This window comes from Rhinolophus hipposideros (assembly GCF_964194185.1).
Source record: "Rhinolophus hipposideros genome assembly, chromosome: 4".
Lineage (NCBI taxonomy): Eukaryota > Metazoa > Chordata > Mammalia > Chiroptera > Rhinolophidae > Rhinolophus > Rhinolophus hipposideros.
The window spans coordinates 48,102,420-48,123,224 of record NC_138050.1 but is presented as its reverse complement, the minus strand read 5'-3'; the positions used below and the strand labels follow the sequence as shown (position 1 = coordinate 48,123,224).

Sequence of the window (20,805 nt, the reverse complement as noted above, 5' to 3'; positions counted from 1 at the left end):
GGGGACACCCCGCAACCCCCCCCACGCACTGTCTAGCTGGATGAGCTATCATAGCGCAATGATAATTCCATGAGGCTCAAAGCCGGGCACACTTTCTGTTTTGAATTGGGTTTTATTAGTCAGCCCACTTCCTGAATGTTAGGTGCCATCAGTGGACTTATAAAGATGTACACGATACTGGCTCTGTCCTTACAGAGCTTGCAATGTACTCAGGGAAGCCAGGCATGCATGCATGAAGCAGAAACTTCCTGGACAAGGCAAGGGGATCATGCCATTCGCTTCCAAGGATGCAGATGATGATAAGGATTGCAGTTGTTCAAAGACCACAGGTTAGGACCTGGAACTATAGTTTGGACTCAAAAATGTGCGGATCCCCATAGGAGAAGGGTGAAAGGTTAGTTTCTAACTTATCTGAAAGTTGATATTCTAAGAGCTTTCTTTAAGAGACTCTTTAAATTCTTTTCTTTTCTCCCAAAAAAGTCAGCTACTAAATAACATCCTTTCTATGTACTGAAAAGAATACATTAAGGGGGGAAAAGCCGTCAAAACTTGTGCTTCACGAGTTCTTCACGATTCTTTGTTGAACAAGGAAGAGCATTTAAACTGTTCCCACCCTTTGATGGGCTCCTTCTCCTCTGTTCCCTTTCTTTGGCTGCAGGTGTAAGTCTAAACAATTGATTGAGGCCAGATCAGAATAAGTGAAAGTGAGGGTCGGGTGTAGAATTATTAGCTCTGGAATGCCCGTCTCTCTGGGCCTCCCTGTGAGAACAGTGAGGAATTCCAGACTTTCACTGGCTTTAAGAACAAACAGCTCTTCTGAGACTCTGAATAGGCTGATAAGGGACACTGTCTTTTCAGGTTAGGAGCTTAGTTGGAGCAGGAAGGAAAGAACTGATGAAAAAACTCCAGGGAAGGTGCATAATATGTCCCCCCAAATAATCTAAAATGACCTTCACATGTCCTCCAAGGTGGCCCCGGAACAACACCATTATATTCCTTCAGCTCTTACCTTGCTCTGCTTCCCAGAGCCTGTCTGACACAGGCGGAAACCCCCGCCGTTATAGTTCTCTTTGCCCTCAGGAACATGCGCCAGTTGGGGAAAAATAAGGCCAGAAAATTGTTGCTATGGGCTCTGTTTTGTGGAAGTTAAAATGCTAGAGCAAAAAATCTGATTGCTTGATAGCTCCATCTCCCTGTCTCTCCCTCTCTCCCTCTCTCCCCCCACCCCTTCTTGCGCTTTCCCTCTCCCCCACCCCCACCACTTTTTCTATTCTCCTCTCCTCCCTCCACTGGACTCCCAGTTCTGCCCCCAACATCGGACCGGAGAAGAGCCTTACAGGTTGTCAATGAACATGAAATTATTCCCTTTGATGGCTTAGATAATAGTAGGAGCCAAAGCATTGAGTGAGGTCGGTTGAAACCAATGCAGTCCTGCCCGGGACCGGAGAGCCAATCGCAAGAGCAGAGGGCGGGGCGTCGGCGCCAGCAGATAATTGCTAAGTGCATCGCTAGCACAGTTGGTCGGAGCTGCTGAAAGGTCTGGTCGCAGAGACAGGAACGCGTAATCCTCAGCGTGCTCCATCCCGACAGCATCCTTCCACCGCTCGGCAGGGCAGCGAGACTCTGGGCACCAGCCCCTCTGCTCCGCGGAAAAGGTACTCCTGCCTGCGTCCCGGGGATGCTGCTCCTGCGCTTCCATGCTCGGTGGCTTGCGGTTTAGCATGTATAGAGGGATTGCAGAAAGAAAAGTTTAGGGGAGGAAATGTGGCAAAGGTGGGAAATCACCGTCTTTTGTTGGGAGGAAAACAAGCTGACAATTTGGAAAACTTCTGCACTGTCTAGAACTGGATTTGTTTACTACTCTCTCAATTAGCTGCGCTCATGTCTGTGAAAATAGGTCTGGTCTTGTGCTAGGGTGCTTGGAGGGTACTGGGGTGTGTAGATTCAGGTTTGCTGGGTGAAGGGAGTTGGACCCCTAGATGTGCTGTTTCCTGGCATACCCATCCCTGGGAGACTGATTCTGAGGAACGTGACTGGTTGGTTGGATTTTCTGCTCCCTTTACATTACCTTGACCCGCCTTTCTCCAACTGTTGTTACCTTCAACTTGAGTCCTTCTCAAACTTTTGTCTCCTTCCTCCCTCCTATTCCTTGCCCATTCTGTCTCAGTTCATTTTATTTGGTGGAAGGAGGAATTTCCTGGGGTGTGGGAGTCCTGTTTGACCTAATGGGCGTCTGCGTGTCACACAACTTGGTGAGAAACCAACAAAACAGTTCTCAGAGGAAAAGAAATCACTTAATTGATTAGCTCCCGAAAACTCTGGAAGACTTTCCAGGCTTGGTGTGTACTGAAATAAAGGGGACAGAGCTAAATTTTATCTCTTGTGAAGGTTACACCCTTATCAGTGAAGGGCTCTCCAGTGCCAAGCATGCCAGCTGCTCTGGGTGGTGGAGGCTGGTGGGAGGGGCTGGCTCCTGGGGGATGTCGCTGTTTTGGTGTGCAGGTATGGTATCTTTGTGGTCCAGAGCTGCTGGAGCCACCATCCACACCGCTTCTGATGACTACTCTTCAAGTAAAAAAGCTCACAGTCGCAGGCAGCTGGTCCAGCCTTGTAGCTGAACCCTAATCCATTCTAAATTGTGGGACCACAAGGGCCCCCCTTGCTCTGAGACCCACTTTTGGACACGAGGAAAGCCCTTTCCCTGAGCTTCTGGGCTTCTGTCAATGAGAGGTGGAAGGTAGGTGGGCTTTGTAGCAGGCAGGGTCCCTACGGGGGACAAGGTGATGTGCTTGGCCTTGCATGAATTCCTGCTTTCTGGAAGGCAGGCAGCTCCTATGAGAATGCCCCACAGCACTGACCTGCTGGATACTCTGAAGCTGCCAATCTGGGGTTGATGTTATGAGTCCCTAAGGCAGGGGTGTCCAAACTTTTTTCAACGGTTTTCACCAAGGGCCATATGCGGTAAAATACACAAACAGCCGGGCCACTCACTCGAGGTGAAGTATGTATTGCCTCACCTGGTTTATTTAAGTAAACTAAATATGTTTTTGGAATTTGCTGCGGGCCAATTAACAATGGATTGCCAGCCGCAGTTGGCCCGCGGGCCGCAGTTTGGACACCCCTGCCCTAAGGCTTTGGGGGAATTCAGGTGAATCTCCTGACTGATCTCTAGCCTATACCTGAAACTGCGGGGTTTGATTCCCATCCTGGCAGGAAATGAACTTTCTGGGAGAGATCCTCCAGCAGCACCTTTTCCCCATTACACCCTTCCCGCTGAGGTGCAGGTGACAGCCTCCATTCTCTGGCTCCACAAATCACTTTCACTTTTTAATTTGTATTTTCTTTAACCTCCACAACAAGTTCTCTTCCATCTCTTTTAGGCAGCTATTTGGAGTGGGAGTTGTTATTGACAAATCTCTACTCATACTGGTTAAAAAAAAAAAAAACAACAAAAAAAACAGCTGCCTGACTTTTTTTGGTCGGGATACAATCAGCTTTCTCTTTTGCACATGTTGTCTGCCAGTAAACAAAACAAACTTGCAACCCCACAAATTATAATGCCTTTGTGTTTGGGAGCCTGGAGTGGACTCTGGACCTTTATCAGCTGCTGGTTATAATTGGCCCCAAACCCCCTCCTCTGTGGTCTGTCTAGGGCACATGACCCCCAAGAGATCCCAGGAGAGGTGGCACTTAGCAGGTGGGGAATTTTAAAGGGGGCACTTTGGTTTTCATGAAGACACTAATAAAACTAGGAAATACTTTAGAGTTTGAGGGGGTCTCTAGAACCAGGAACAGGCAACAAAATCGGGGTCCTTTTAATTGATGCTGGTCTGCTGGGTTTCTATCGTGATAGAGGACTTTAAAAGTAAGGCTTTTAAAGCAGCTCCTGAATGGTGACTCATGCAGAGAGGAAAAAGGCACGGTGGGGGCAGGGAGAAGAGGGAGGAGGGTTGGAAGTACAAGTGGGACACACTGGAGTACTTGCTTTACCTCCCTCTCCCTCCCCCTCATTTCTCTTCCTTTTAGTTCCCCATTTGGAACAGAGATCATTAAAATAACAACTGTAGACTAAAAAAAGGATAATAGGAGCTGAAGAACAGTTGACGAAACACAAAATACCATCATTGCAACTTCACCTTGGATGGGGTATAACACTCAGATCCAGCCCCTCTGCCGTGATCCAGTTTGGAGAATTTAGTTGCTAGTGTTAGACTGATTAGTTCCTAATGAAGCCAGGCACCTGCTTTTGTATGGAGAGCCCGACTGGCACTCAGGAAGTTAAATTTGTTAGTCGTTATTTCATCAAACATGGTAGCTTTAGCCAGAACCAGAATAGGTGCCATCCATAGATCTAGCATTTTCTCCTCTCCCGAACTGGCCGATGAGGATTTCTAGGTTACCTCTTTCTGCTTCCACAAGCCCAGGTGATTTACCTGGCAAGTGAAAGTCCCTTACTTTTCTATTTCTCCTTCTCATCACCTTTCTGTCATCCCCTTTCATCATCAACACATCAGTAAATAATCTCTTTGCCAACCTGCTTTGATCTTGTCATTTTGTGCCGATTTTGCTGTTAAAGAAAACTGTCCCCTGAAATAGGATTGAAAACACATTAGAATTTTTATTAGAAAAGAGCCTTTTAGTCTTCTATTTTAAAATTTAATTTTGTGGTTTTGGGGGAAATCAAATAAGCATGTCTATTGTGTTAGGTGTTTTTGTAAATGCTGCTGAAATGTCTTCTTTTTCTTCAGTGGATGTGTGAACACCCTGGTTATCCTGGGGGAGGGTGTGTGTGTCTGGAGGTTTGAAATAGTTTGGAGCACCCCCTGAAAGGTGAAGAGGTTGGGGCATGATGCTTCTATTTATTCAAGATAGGGTGAAGCCTGTTTTGAAATCTAGGCTCGGAAATGTATTCACCACACTCTTATTTTTCCCCTTCATTCTTCACTTAGGAAAATTTCATAGCCAAAATTATTAGTAAATAGTTCAACAGACTCACTTTCCTTACACTCACATGCCTCCTTTCTTCCTCCCCGCTTGGTAGCTAGTTCATATTGAAGCATGTACTTGAACGGCCGTCCTTCATCTCATGTATATCTCCCTTTCTTCCTTCCCTTCTGGTTCTTCCTTCCTGTCATTAAGGGTATCCTAGAAGCTGGGATTTAACTGTAGACACCCTGTTCACCTCACATCTGAAACAGTTCACCAGGGGGAGTCAGGAATTCTGGGATGCACATGGGGTTGGCCCTGTGGGAGCAATCCTTGCACCATGTTCAGTTCTATGCAGACCTCACAAGAACACTTGGGGTGGTGCAGCTCCCCTGTGTGAGGCAATCAGGGCAGAAGGTCCTGAGCATAGGCCTGTCACCTGCCAGGGACCCCCACAAAGCACAACCCTCTCTGCTCCACTGTCATGAGGCCCACCTATCCTCAGCCCCCACACACAGGACTGACCTTGAAAATGTTAGCAAGCAGTAACATTTGTCTGCCATTCTCCTAGTTTCTTTGTCCTTTGTTCTCTTCTCACCTCTAAATCTCTCTATCAAGAGTCGGATAGGATCAAATCTACTTATTCATACTAAGGTGTGAATAGTCAAGAGTGTTGCCACTTATAGAGAGGTGTTTGAGTAGTTAATGAAAATCAAAGCTGTTCATAGTGGAGTTTCAGACATCTGCTAGTGGGATTGGAAAGGCAGAGTCTGTATAGGGAGTGTCTGGGCAGTGGTGGCCCTTTGCATTTTAGTCAAGGCTGGTCCTGCTCTTTCTCATGTAAAGGACACACTGCAGCTTCTTAGAGCATTGTGGTGGCAATGTTTGGGGTCCAGCCCCTGGAGCTTGATTCCTCAGATCTGACCTTGGGTGCTGTACTTCCTTTCTCTTTCTTCAGTTCCCTCATATATAAAGGGGCTTGGACTGGTTGATCTTTCTCTGCTCTGACTTTCTGCCTGGATTTTGGCCCCCGAGTCTTAGCTCCAGCTGGGGATGTTACAGCTCCAGAAGGACATGGAGCTTGCCGAGCGTCCTCCAGGGAGGGCCATGGTGCTCAGTGATACTTTCAGGGCTAGAATCCTTGAAGGCAGGTTGGAAGGAATGGTGGATGCTCTACCAGGAGAAAAACAGGCTGAGGGGTGATGTAATAACTGATTTTGGTTTAGGAGGGGATGTTATATGGAGGATGGCGACCAGCTGTTCTCCATCTCCAGTAAGGATTGAACGAGAGAAAATAGACAGAAATTGCAGCAGATGGACTTAGATTAGGTATGAGAAAGAATTTTCCATCAGCAAGAGTTGTTAAAAAGGGAAGGTTGTGGAGCCTCTGTGATGATGTTTAGGAAATAAGCAGGAGATTCAGCTGGAGGAGGAGGCAGAGGGCTGTGGGGAGGTGAGCGGCAGGGGCTGTTTCGTCTAGGGATCCTGCACACTCCTGACCAGGGTGCTGTTTTATTTCTCTCACCTTCTCTCCGGGGCTATCAAAGTAGCTGAGAATCAAAATCCCTGGGACAAGTGGGAAAAGAGTGCAGCGAACCTGTGCTGCCCTCCAGGGTGCTGCCTTGACTGGCAGATCCTGTCCATCGCTTGAGGATCTCTCATGAAGTCTAATCTTTCATTTCCAGACGTGGCACATGAGGCCCAGGGGGTAACCGTCCTTGGCATCATCACACAGTGTTCCAATGGCAGAGCCGGGACCAGAATCAAGGTCCTCCCTCTCCCACGTCAGTGTTATTTGCTTTGTAGCTCACTTTTTTTTTTTTTTTCATTTCCAAATTGGATAGACCGTTTGCTTTTTCTGTGCTCTTAATTCCTCTCTAACCAAATGGCAGAGGCAGGAACACCTGCAGTTAAGCAGTATTTATTGAGTGCACATTACTAACATCGCGCGCTCAACTCCAGCTTCCCTGATTTTTCCAGTGAACTCAAGAGTCTCCAGTTCGTGGTTGGGGATGGGCTGGGCAAGGCCAGGGGAGGAGGAATGCTTGCCAGAAACTGGAGCAGAATGAAGGGGATGGGGTACAGCTGGGAGGACCAAGAAGGGAGATACGAATAAAGTAAAAGATGATTTAATCTGAATCTTACAGAGGTAAGAGACTTTAGAGAGCTAGTCCCAACTTCTCATGGGAGAGATGAAATAAGAGGGGTCCACAGCATGCACAGGCTCTGGATAAGACACTTCAGCAGTCACCTTTAAAAAACAAAACAATTCTCATTTTCATTTAGATTTTCATTTCTGAGAGAAGCTTCCACGATGTGAGGCTGACATTCTATATTCCTTCCATCAAGACTTGATACATTTCTGGGTGGACATACCTTCTGGGTGTGCTTGGAGCCCCATGGATGGAGTGTTAAGGGGACTCAGGAAAGGAACACACTACAGAACAGGTGGGCTAGCTCAGGGCCAGGGGCTCCTCCTGCTGGGTTTGGGGGAGGAGTGGAATGTGTTGCCCTCTACTGGTGACCTCAGGATGAAAAGAAGCACTCCCACTGGAGAATGGGGCACTGGCAGTGGTGAACCACACAGAAAGCAAGATGGGTGGGTGAAATGAGCCCCACACAATGAATGCATAATTAGTAAACGCATGGTTGTAGTCACTGAGAAAAAGAAAGCATGGAAGTTTGTGCTGGGCTAGCTAGGGGTCAGCAGTGAGTGCCCAGGGGGAGGGCATTACTCTCCCACACCCATGGCCTGCTGCATGTCTCTGTGATATCAGAGGCCTCCTGAGCCAGTATGCCCAGCACTGAGGCAGGCACAAGGGGATCTGCCATACAAGATAGGTGTGGTCCTTCTCCTGCAGGAACTTGCGCGGAAAGACCACTAGCCTCAGAGGCAGCCAAGTGTGATGTTTTTCTACGGAATAGCAGAGCCAAAAGAGGAGAAGACACAGTGGGCGCCAGGGGCTGGGCTGCCCGGGAAGTGAGACAGACTTGTAGGATGTTGAGAGCTCGGGAAGATTAAGAAGAGAGAAGAAAAATGGGATAGCATGAGAAAGGACAGGAAACCAGGGGACGCTGGAGCCTGTCTGTGGAAGATGAAGGAGCCCACGACCAACAGAGGGAACCTCCAAAAATACAAGTACATCAGATGGGCAGGCCAGCCCAGGGCATTCCCACTATGTCCTTTCCATTCACAATGACGCTCAGCTGACTTCACATTTCTTCCTTTAGTTTTGTTGTACAGACTGCACTAGAATACAATCAGGTGCAAGCATGATAGTAGTATGTCCTGGATGCAGGGTGCACATGGTTACCCTCACTTGGCATGGTCAGAGGACGCCTCCTGGAGATAGGAACACCTGAGAGGAACTTGAGAAAGAAATAGGATTCCACCAGGTGCATGCGGAGGGGTGAGAAGGAGGGCAGCCACATTTGCAAGACTCAAGTATGAAACAGTAGAGCATGTCAAAGCACTATAAGTAATACTTGGGTGTTGCTATCTGAACACATGAGGTGTGGTTTGGGGGGTGGGGGAAGGGAGGCAAATGCATGCTCCCAGGTAGGGAGGGACCAGCTGGCCAAACTGAGGAGCAGAAGGGTGTTAGGCAGGAAAAGACACAGTCACACTTGCATTTCAGAAAATGAGTAGTGAAATGGAGAGCAGGGGGGAAGTTCGGAGGGGGGCAAGTCTGGGATAGAGAAGCTGGTTCTGAAGTTATTTGCTGCTGTCCAGGTAAGAAGTGTTGAGGGCCTGAAGAAAGACTGTGACAATAGAAGAGGAGGGACAGCATCAAAGGGTGATACTTTGACTTCATAAGTTACATGAGATCAGGTAAAAATAAAGAGAAATTATTCTTTCCCCAGAAGAGAAGCTGACAGGTGAGGAAAGGTTGCATTGTTAGATGAAAGAGGGAGCCGGGCATCTCCCTCCGGCCGCCCCCAAGACAGGCTGAGAGCAAATGAGTTTAAGCAACAAGAAAAGGATATGAATTAGACATTAGCATTAGTGCTTTAAAGGAGGGGATTGTTAAACACGGGGCAGGGTCATCAAAGGAGGTTGTAGACTAATTCTCTTGTCCATCAAATATTAAAAAAAATCAGTCTGTCCCCTGACAGAAAAGTGGGCAAAGGATGAGAATAGATAGTTCAAACACAGAGAAAAGAAACAGGAATGTCCAGGAATATATGCAAAATTGTTCAACCTCACTAATAATTAAATGTGAACTTAAAAAAACAAGATGTCATTATCCACCTACCAGATTAGCAAAAATGAAAATGATAATATCCAGTGTTGTTAAGAGTGCTGGAAAATGGACATTTTCACACTTAGCTGGTGGGAAGATAATTTGCAAATATGGGAGAGATGTCTCAAAAATATACCCTGAGAACCAGTAAGCAATTGCTCTTCTAGGAATTTATCCTAAGGAAATAACCACAGATGTGCAAAATAGCTCTAATCAAGGATATTCCTTTCAGCATTATTCATAGTAACAAAACATGGTGTGGGGGGATTAATTAAATCTAATACGGCTCATCTATAAAATGGAAATCAAGGAAGCTATTAAAAGTACATTGAATAATATATGAGAATATGGGGAAATACTAATAATGTATACTAAGTAGATAAGTAGATAAAGGTTTAAAAGTAAATAGAATATAAGTACAATTTGGTAAAAAAAGATGTGTACTCTCATGAAAAATAGAATGGAATATAACATATCAAAGTGAGAACCGTGGTTATCTGTGGGTTTTAAGAAACACATGATTTTTTATTTTGTTAAACTTCTATCTCCCAAATTTCCCACAGTACATGTATTATTTTACATGTACTGTGATTTGTATTTTACAAATCAGAAAAGCATGTCCTCTTTAAATCAGTTACCCAAGCCACCAGTGTTCAGCGGTGACTATACATGTAGCAATGTAGCACTGTGTTGCTCACTACACAGCATAACGCGGTAGAGTGGCCTCAATCCATTTGGTGAGATCCGATCAATGCTCCCAGGAAATGCAGCAAGAGCTCCCTGCATCAGTAAGGGCTAAGTCTGCTTCAGAGTTCCAGGGTGCAGGATCTCTGTGCGGGGGATGGTGACCACGGGCTGTGGTATCCTTGTTCCTTCTTCCCCACCTCACCCCTTCCCCTTCCACATACATCCACAGGCCCTGTCACCTACCGGCAGTGGTCAGACTTATCTTCAGGCGACATGCTTACACATATCACATACATCTGCTGATTTGACCAGTGGGAAAGTTGAGGCTCAGAGCGGCTCTGACTTGGCTAAGGTCACAAAGCTGGTGAGTGGAAGAGCTAGGTAAGAAGGAGCTTTGGGGTTACAGCCTGCTCCCTTTCTGGAGAGGGCTGTTTAGTAGGGCTCCCCATGCTGGCAGGTTTCCATCAGGAAGGTGTGGAGCCACCCTCCCCTTTTTCCCAGAAGCCATGCCTTTTGCTTAATTCACTTATTAATTAAGACTAAACAAATGCATTGATAGCTGTCACATTTAGAGGAGGGACTTTGGGTTCTGAAGGCTCTCCAGAGGTGACTTCAGGGTTCTGCTTCCTGACGGAGTGTCTCATTTATTGCCATTTTTCTTGAATGCATTTGCTTCCCGCTGTGGTTTCCTTTGTTGCATAAACTCCAGGCAGCCTGAGAGCCCTACTGTATGTGGAAGTCACAGCTGGCTGGCTCAATGATGTGTGCCTGGGCCATTTGGGGGCTCTGGGGTGCCTTGCCTCAGCAGGGCAGGTGGCAGCTCTTATGGGCACATCCTTGGGGCTTTCACAGGCTTAATTGGGAAAAGTGGATAGGCCTGCCAGACAGAATGAGGAGCAGTGTGGCCCACACAGCTCTTTTGCTGCACTATTTAGTGTAATAATAATGTACATTATATGGTGTTTTGTATTCACAAGACTGAGAAAGGTAGGGAAGGTGTTTTTATCCTCATTTTGTGGAGACGGAAATTGGTCCTTGGAAAGGCAGAGCCACTCTCCTGGGTTTGTACTGGCAGGCCGTAGAAGGGCCAGCATGCGAAGAACCAGGTTTTCTGCCTGCAAATGCCTCCCAACCTCGTAATTAACAAGGATTTCTTGCTGGCCCACATGTCCTGGGAGAAGGAGGGGTGGAGCACTCCCAGTGTGGCCCCCATGAAGTACTTTCTGGCACATAACTTCCATTACAAGCGTGTATTCAGCTGAGTCCAAATGTGAGGCCCCATGAAAGTGCTGAGAACTTTGGATGTCAGTGAGAGTGTGAGTGGTCTCACAAGGCTGGTGGAAGTAGAGGGTCCTGAGTTCTGAGCACTGAAGAATGAGGGCCATTTGGATAGAAGGAAGGATATCCTTGGTGTGAGTGGCAGTTTGGAGCCAAGAGCCGGCATGGGATGTCAGAGGCAGCTGAGAGGCCATTTGGCTCTGTCAGGGGTGGTGACGGGGAGAGGTGTCTTGGGTGTCTCATCATTCCAGGCTTTGCTCCATTCTCAGAAATCCTTTCAGTGTAATAAGACAGGGACAATGTGGTTGTGCAACGAGTTAGGGGAGGGAGGAGGAAATGGGTTGGAGATTCTTATATGGATGCTCTCCCTCTTGCTGCTGCCCCTTGTGGATTTGTTCCCGCTGACAATGAAATTGCCCTGCAGGGCTCCAGGAAGAAAGATAGGAGAACTGGGATGGTTCCTATTCTGCAAGCCCTCTCCTGCCTGCCTGGAACTTCCGGTTTTCAGAATGTGAGAAGAGGAGGTTATGAGGCCAAAAAATAAAAAATAAAATAAATAAATAAAATAAAATAAAATTTTAAAAAGGGAGCAGAGTGGGGAGGAGGTGAGGAACTCCAGAGGAATGTTTGGAAGTGAGGGAGCAACTAACAGCATATCGACAAAAACCTAAGCAGAACCTCTTTTTAAACAATAGGCTTAAGTGTGATAAGACACAAGTAAGAAAGGGAAAAGTCTGAGACTGCTCTTTATTTTCAGAGTTTTAAACATTTGGTCATCACCCTTGTTTTATAGACAGGAAACCACTCTAACTCTAGGTTAGAGTGGTTAAGAATCACTGGGATGACACTGCTGGTGGGTGTCAGATTCCAAGCCTGGCTGGCTGTCTGCTCTGCTACCCTATCCACTAATCACCCCTTTTGGGTCCAAGGAGCTGTGACTGCAGGAGGTGTGGAGGGGAGAGGGAATGAGGCTCCATTTGCCCCTGGAGCAGCCCTTTCTCTATTTATCCATTCTGCTCCCTCTTGATTTCCAGGTGTCTCTGGAGAGAGATTCAAGGAGCAGCTGGCAGGCAGTGAGTCCCCTTGTCGCGTGTCCATTCCCTGGGACAGATCAGTGAGGGATACTGCTGGCTCTAGGGCTGTGTCCCAGCTTTGAGCTGTGGCCTTCTCTTTGATTTCTCCATGATAGAAATGACGGGCTTCTCTTTCCCATCCTTCAGCTTTTGAAATTTTGAGCTTTTGAAATTTTATGTGTTCATGTATTCATTGCTTAAAATATTGAGAATCAACAATCACAGTTCTAAGATTTTAGAATACGGAAGTAGATAAAACTGACTCAGTCTCCATTCTCTCAGAGCTTGTATTCTAGTGGCAGGGGGAGACAGATACAGGAGGGCAGATACATGAAATGGAGAAAACTGAAGCGGAGCTAGGGGTGAGGGAGTCTGTGTGGGGAGGGTGTTTCCAGGAGGGCTTCAGTAATAAATTGACTGGAGCAGAGACTGAGGGCAGTGGAGGGTGGCCCTTATGGATGGTTGGGGGCAGAGCAGTCCAGGCCAATGGAGGCCTTGAAGATGGAGACACTTGAGGTGTCAGGTGTAGCAATGAGGTCAGGGTGAGCTTCCTCAAACCACTGGAAAGTTTTGAGCAAAGGAGTAACAAAGTATGATTTCAACAGATCACTGCCTATGTTGAGCGCACACTGGAGGACGGAGTTGGCAGTGGACTGATAATATTTAAAGTATGGGACCAGATGAGATCACGTAGAGAATGCGTATAGATGGAGAGGAGGTACAAAGACTGAGTTCTGAGAACTCCAGTATTTATAGATTGAGGAAAGGAATTGGCAAGCTTTTTCTTAAAGAGCCAGATAGTAAATATTTTAGACTTTGTGGGCCATATAGTCTTTGCTACAACTACTCAACATTGCTCTTTAGAACAAAGCAGCCCTAGACAACATATAAATGAATGAAGGTGGCTATGTTCAATAAAACTTTATAAAAACAGGCAGTTGACCACAGGACCATGTTTGCTGACTCTGGATCTTGGACATGGAGAAGAATGAGCAAAGGAGACTGAGAAGGAGCAACCCATGAGATAAGAGGCACACCAAGCGAGAATGTTGCCTCAGACACTAAGTGAAGTGGTTTTCAAGAAGGAGGGAGTGATCAGCTGGGTCAGATACTGCTGAAGAGTGAAGTCAGATGAGGATGGAGAATTGAACATGAGCAGCATGGAGACTGGCGGTGAGTTGACAAGAGCACTTGGATAGAGTGGGAGGTGAGAGCCTTGTTAGAGTGGGTTGGAAGAGAGCCACCAGAGATGGCTCATGTAAACAATTTTATGGAGGAGTGTGGTTATAAAGGGGTGCAAAGAAACGAAATGTTAACTGTAGAGGCATGTTGGGTCAAAGCGAGTATTTCTCCCTTAAAATGGAAAAGATAACAGGATATTTGTTTGCCGTTGGAAAAGATCCAGTCAAGATAGCACAAAGCTGATACAAAGATGGAGGTGAGAATTGCTGGGACAATGGCCTTGTGGGAGGGAGGGGACTGGGACCCAGGGAACAGGGGCAGGCGTGGCTTTAGCTGGTGGACGGCCCAGGGACTGAAGGGCAGTTGGGTGGTAGGTGTCGTGGGATGGGTGGGGCTCGGTGTGAGGACTCTCTTCTGTTGCTTCATTTTCTCAGTGACTAGGAAGCAAAGTGAAGAGCTGTGAGAGAGGAGGGGAAGGACCTGGGCCCCGGGGCTGTGGGGATAGATGCCCATGAGCACACAGGGAGAGGGACGAAAGACAATGACACAGTGAGCTCTGCATCTCTAAACCAAAATTAAAAGGTCGCTGCCAATGCTATCACTTGAGCTTTTCACTGTAGAAGGGGCCCTGTAAATTCTGAAGAGTTATGACTCAATCAATAAGGGCAAGATAAGGGTGTAGATTGAGCGTCCTAAAAAATAGTTTCAGGTTCCTATAGGCCTGGAGCTGCCTGCCCAGGTGGCTCTTATAGGGTTGTATCTTTATAGTTGAGATATAATTGATATATAAGATTATATTAATTTCAGGTGTACAGCATAATGATTTGACATATGTATATATTGTGAAATGGTCACCATAATAAGTCTGGTTAATATCGATCACAGCACAGTTACAATTTTTTTATATGGCTATATTTTGAAGAAATGGAATCACTTGCTTGAAGTTACTAACAATCCTCCTTAAAAATCACACAGTTGGGTGATTATAACCCATTAATGTGGGGCTGGGGTACTTAGGGACACTTACTGCACTTTTCCCTTCACTTCCTAAAGGTTTTCGTGGTTTTTTTTTTTTTGACTATTTATTTTTTACATCTTCCTATGAGGAAGGAGGGAGGTGAGAACGAAGGGGAAGATTCCTTTCTTTAATTTTTACCTTAAGGCATTGTCCTGGGGAGAGAAGGGTCCTACCCAAGGTCACAATATCTGGACATGAGGTAGAACTCAGAAGGTGGAGCTGAACCCTTTGGTGTCTTCCTCTCAGATGTCCTAGAAGGAAAGAAGGAGAAGTGGAGAAGACACCTCCCAAACAGGGGTCTCCATTCTCTGCAGTTTGGGAAGAGGGAAATGATGACATAAACTATGAAGAGATAGAACACCTCCTTATTTCTAATTAGATATCTGTAGGGAAAGAAAAAGAAAAACAGACCAGGGAACAAGTGGGATTGTAGGGAAGGAAAATGACTTGGGGCTTTGGAAAAGAGAACAATCTCAGATCACAAACCCATCAGAAAAGCAGGGCAGATGATTTGACATCACCGAGACTGTTGTGTGGAGCATGAAGGGCGACTGAGGGAGGTAACTGCAGCTGAGGGGAAGTCGGGTGTTTGCTGAGGGAACTTCAGAAAGCGTGCTGTGGTTCATGTCAACGCGCTGTCCATACCACCCAGGAATGGGTGTGCTCTTGGACAGAATTGGGCATGTATAGGGCAGGTGGCTGCCCCCGGTCCCATCAGTTTTTCTGAGAGGGAACTCTTCTTGGATGGGAAAGGGCCCAAAGTGTTGTGCTCACTTAGGGAACAAGGTCGTTTGTGAAAGTGATAAAGGCAATAACGGGTTTGTGGTTCAGGGCTGATCAAGGAAGAAGGCTCACTCGTCTTTTCCATAGGTCTTATTCCTGGTATTTGAGATAAAATAGAGACTATGAGAGCACAGAGGTGTAGAAACCCAGAGTTTAACCCAAAGCATCTCCACAGACGTGGCTCAGAGAGTCTGTGTGTCTGCTCCACACCTCACTTTTCCCAGCTCTAAAATATTTAATGACACCCGTCTCGTAGGTCTGTTGTAGGGATTAAGTGGAGGCTTAGCTGTAAAGTATCCAGCATAGAGCCTGTAATACAGCAAGTGCTCAGGATCTATGGGAAGTAATACAAGGTGATGATGGGGGGTGGTTTCTCTCTAAGGATGGGCCAGGCTAGTGGGATGGGGTGAGGAGGAGCCAGGCCAGGGATTCTGTGTGGTTCTGCTGCGGTGATTCCAGACTGGTTAGTAAAAAGGTTGGAATTCTTGTTTCCCAGTTTCAGAGCTTAAGAGCTTCCTCCCAAAATATTGCTGGTCAAGGTACCAGAGAGGAACAATGTAGCAGTGCCAAATGGTGCAGTGCCTTCAAAAAATAAATCCTGGAGAGGAAAGCCTGAAAGCTGCAAGAACCACAATATTGAGAGAGATTTAAAGGGAACCAAAAATCTCTGCAATGCTTAGAACAGCAGGAACATAGATTTCTCATACTAATCAAGTGATTTGTGGGAAAATCCTATCCATCTCCCTAACCTGAGCTGAATCAAGCAAATGATCACTGCAAGTTGCAGAGTGAGCTCTGAGGCAGGCCTTGCAAGGCTGGTTTATGATCCTGCAGAACTTTTCTGCGGCATGAATTCCTGGGCAAGCAGGTGACTTCGAAGGAAAGAAACTCCCCCTTCCCCAACCTTCCTGTCAGCTGTCAGTGCAGGGCTCTTTGTTGGGTGGAAGTGTTCTCTGACCTACCTATGCCAGAGTTTCTGGGGTGCTGCTCATCCTTTGAGAAGATTCCTCCTGTGGAGGTGGGGGGCGGGCATATATTTCCTTGGGCTTCTGAGGAGTGGCTGTGATGGATGGCTGCTGGCCTGCCGGTGCACTTAAATGTGACATTGTCATGGGAGCTGTCTGCTCAGGAGGTACTCTTATCTCTGTATGGGGAGAACACAATGGACTTCTTGCTCTGTCTTTTACAAGGAAAGGAATGGATGACCCAGTCGAAGGGGCCCTTGTGAGAGCTGTGTTTTCAAGCTGGTCTATGTTACTGGGTCCTATGTGGTTGATCCTAGGTACTGCTGCTTTGACCAGTCAAAATTTAGTTAAATTCCAGGACATTCTGAGGAATCTTAAGAGGGCTTATGTGGAGCCAGTTTAAACCCTTTTCAACATAGAAGGGGACACTGTGTCACACTTAACATGCGGGGAGATGGGTGTTTGTTTGGGTTGGGCTGAGGCAAGGAGGAGTTAGGGGGGTGACATGTGAATCTTGGTACAAGTGTGGAATGTCAAAACACCCAAAATGCTGAGGGATGTTTCTCTATATAGAAAAATAAATTTACTACAGATCAGAGAAAGAGAAATACAATGGCTAAAAAAACACATTGAAAAATGTTCAATCTATGAATAATTAGCACAGTAGAATAATCAGCACAGTAGATGGGGCTTTGGAATCAGGCTTTAATGTGACTCTGAAAGTTTGTTGTTAGATTGTGTATAAATCACATAATTGGGCCTCAGTTTCTCCCTGTGTAGGGTGAGGATGAGAGGGCCTACCTTATAGGGATGCCCTGTTGGTGTGGGGTGAGGTGAAGAATTCAAATCAAGCACTTACTACCCATAACAATCCAATAATGAAAAATAAAAATGATAATTAAAACAAAAATGAGATGCCATTTCCCCAGCTATAAAATTATTGAAGGTTAAAAATTACATGGCACAGTATCACGGAGATATGAATGGTACAATGTCCTTTTAGTAGAGCTGTAATTGGTGCAACTTTCCTGGAAAGCTGATTTAGGGTGCTTTTATACTTTTGATTTACTTCTAGGATTTTATCCTAAGAAAACAACCCAAACTGTGGGGAAATATGGTGCACAAAATTGTTCACTGTGGTGCTATTTATCTTTTTAAACATGGGACTCAACTTGCCCCAATAGCAGAGAAGTTAAGTTAGGAAAATTATGGTACATCCATACAATGGAGTAGTAGGCAGCCATCTAAAATATTTGAAGAATTTTAATGACATGAAGCTGTATGTGAAGTATCTTCTAAACTGGCTAATGAAATACATATATTAATATGTGCATAAACATGAATAAAATGCATTAAAATGCCAATAGAGAGTCTCTCTGGATGGTGAGATTATTGATGACTTTTGTTTTCTCTTTATATTTTTTCTGCAGTTTCCAAGTATCCTACAGTTAGCCTTTTAAAAATTGTTGTAATAGAAATTATAGAAAGAACATGAGATCTTGTAGCCTGAGTACATTAGGTTCTTGCCCTGTTCAGGAAGTATTTCTCTGTGGATCAGGCCTGGTGTGGATTCCCTGGAAGCTTGCTGATGGCTTTGTATAGATCCTTCTCTTACTCCTCCCTTAACAATGTGGGAGAAACAAATGTTTTGGGATAGAAAGAAATATTTTGGTATAATCCCATTCATTTATTTTAGCTTTTACTTCCCTTGCCTTTGGAATCAAATTCATAAAATGCTCTTTGAACCCAAGGTCCATAAGTTTAGTACCTATGTTTTCTTCTATGCAGTTTATTGTGTCAGGTCTTATGCTTAAGTCTTTGATCCATTTTGAATTAATTTTGGTACATGGTGACAGATAGCAGTCCAGTTTCATTCTTTTGCACGTGGCTATCCAATTCTGCCAGCACCGTTTATTGAAGAGGCTGTCTTTTCTCCATTGTATGTTTTTTGCTTCTTTGTCAAAAATTATCTGTCCATATTTATGTGGTTTTATTTCTGGGTTCTCAGTTCTATTCCATTGGTGTATGTGTCTGTTTTTCTGCCAATACCATGCTGTTTTGATTATTGTAGCCCTGTAGTACAAGCTAAAGTCAGGGAGTGTGATACTTCCAGTATTGTTCTTTTTTCTACATCAAACTTAATAGCTTCTGCACAGCAAAAGAAACCATCGACCAAATAAAGAGGCAACCAACTGAATGGGAGAAGATTTTTGCAAACAATGTCTCCGATAAAGGGCTAATATCCAAAGTATACAAGGAACGCATGCAACTCAACAACAAAGAAACAAACAACCCAACAAAAGAACAAGACAAACAAATGAGAAACAAAAACTCATAGACACAGATGATAGTTTAGTGGTTACCAGAGGGTAAGAGGGGTGGGGGGTGGTAGATGAGGGTAAGGGGGATCAAATATATGGTGATGGAAGGAGAATTGACTCTGGGTGGTGAACACACAATGGGATTTATAAATGATGTAATAAAGAATTGTACACCTGAAATTTATGTAATTGTACTAACAATTGTCACCCCAATAAATTAAAAAAAAATTGAGAACCATTGATTGAGGGGAAAAAAAAAAAAAAAGAAAATTGGGCAGACGACCTGAAGAGACATTTCTCCACAGAGGACATACAAATGGCAAATAGGCATATGAAAAAATGCTCAACATCACTAATCATCAGAGAAATGCAAATAAAAACCACAATGAGATATCACCTCACCCCAGTTAAAAGGCTATCATCATCAAGACAAATAGTAACAAGTGTTGGAGAGGCTGTGGAGAAAAAGGAATCTTCATACACTGTTGATTGGAATGCAGATTGGTGCAGCCTCTAAGGAAGACAGTGTGGAGCTTCCTCAAAAAATTAAAAATAGAATTACCATATGACCCAGCAATCCCTCTCCTGGGTATCTACCCCAAAAAATCTGACAACATTTATACATAAAGACATGTGTGCTCCAATGTTCATTGCAGCTTTGTTTACCATGGCCAAGACATGGAAACAACCAAAATATCCTTCGATAGATGAATGGATAAAGAAGTTGTGGTACATATACACAATGGAATACTATTCAGCGGTAGGAAAAGATGAAATAGTACCGTTTGTGACAACATGGATGGATCTTGAGAGTATAATGCTAAGTGAAATAAGTCAGACAGAAAAATCAGAGAACCACATGATTTCACTGATAGGTGGTATATAAACCCAAAACAACAAAAGAACAAGACAAGCAAATGAAAAACTCATAGACACAGACAATAGTTTAGTGGTTACCAGAGGGTATGGGGAGATGGGAGTGGGAGATGAGGGTAAGGGGGATCAAATATATGGTGATGGAAGGAGAACTGACTCTGGGTGGTGAACACACAATGGGATTTATAGATGATGTATTACAGAATTGTACACCTGAAATCTATGTAATTTTACTAATAATTGTCACCCCAATAAACTTAAAAAAAATCTTTTGGAATGAAGAGGCAGAAGTAGGTGTATTGTGAAGATGGGCCCCCTCCTGGGTTTTCTCCCTGTTCTAAAATCCATGATGACCAACCAGTTGTTAGTCACTCACCACCAAAGCCCCAGCCAGACTGAATCCCCTGCCTTCTGTCCTTGTGCTTGTCATCAGGAGGTCGGAAAGAGGTATCTTAAAAGAGAAAAGCAGCCATTTGTACATAGTGCACGTAGAACATTGGGGCTGAGATGCCAAAGACGATGTAGGAAAACACTCGTGGAGGCAGTGGGTCTGGAGGCAGGGGTGTCTCACAGGACTCAGTCATCCCCAAGCCCAGGCCACATTACAGAAGTGTCTCACCTACCACACCATGCGTGTTGAGGAGTGGGGCATATTCTTTAATATATTAAGTGTATGAAAGGAGCTGTCCCTTTAACAGATGTAATTCCTGCTTTTGAAACAAATACCTTTTGAGGACATGTACCATGTCAGGTCTTGGACTAGGTGCTGGGCATTCCCTGGTGAATAAAGCAGAGGCTTTGGTCTTTGCAGAGTTTATTCTTTAAATGTATTTACTTTTTTGTACATTCGCTGACTTAGTTCTGATATATGTATGTTTTCAAAATCTGAGTTTAAAAAATACATTAGTTTTGTTTTAAGTAGGACACGCTTGCTTTAAGTCTGCAAAATATTGTAGAAATAGTGATTTGTTTTTCTTTTAATGCAGCTGTCCCCAGAGTTACATAAGGTTAAATATTTTTCTTTAATTCATAGAATATGTCTATGAGATGGGGCAAGGAGGGATGTTATGTTGCCTGCTTTCAAATAGGAACGGGGTGGGGAGAACAGTTTTGGCTCTAACGTTGGCCCTGCGGGGCAGCTGCTGACCTCAGTTCAGTGAGGCTGCCTCTCATGATTGACTGTTGGTGGCCACTGGCCACTTGGAGTCCCTTTGCTGAGGAGATGCTGTGTGTTCTTTGCCTTCCGGAAACCATTGATTATTTCGCTTCAGAACTCGTTTAAATTTGAAAATACAATGGCTGTTGTGTTATTCTTTCATGACACCTGGTGCCAGAATTAGGTTGCCTAAGATCCTCTGAGGCATAGGATTATGCTTAGCAAATGTAAAATGTAACTGTTGCAAAGATGCAGCTTTCCACCGTGTTGTGTGTTGTGACTTGGGCTCTTCCTCT

The 20,805-nt window shown here is 45.0% G+C and overlaps 1 protein-coding gene across 3 annotated transcripts in view; it reads left to right on the top strand.

Annotated features, from left to right (window-relative positions):
* Positions 1-1,467: 1,467 nt before the first annotated feature.
* Positions 1,468-20,805, top strand: part of ZMAT4 (zinc finger matrin-type 4) — a gene marked incomplete at its 3' end in the record, with an annotated part of 331,176 nt that continues 311,838 nt past the window's right edge. For 2 of the 3 annotated variants that reach the window (XM_081045864.1, XM_081045863.1), the window contains exon 1: positions 1,529-1,655. Of the gene's footprint in view, positions 1,656-20,805 lie in introns of all 3 variants that reach the window. The other variant, XM_081045862.1, reaches the window with a different exon arrangement.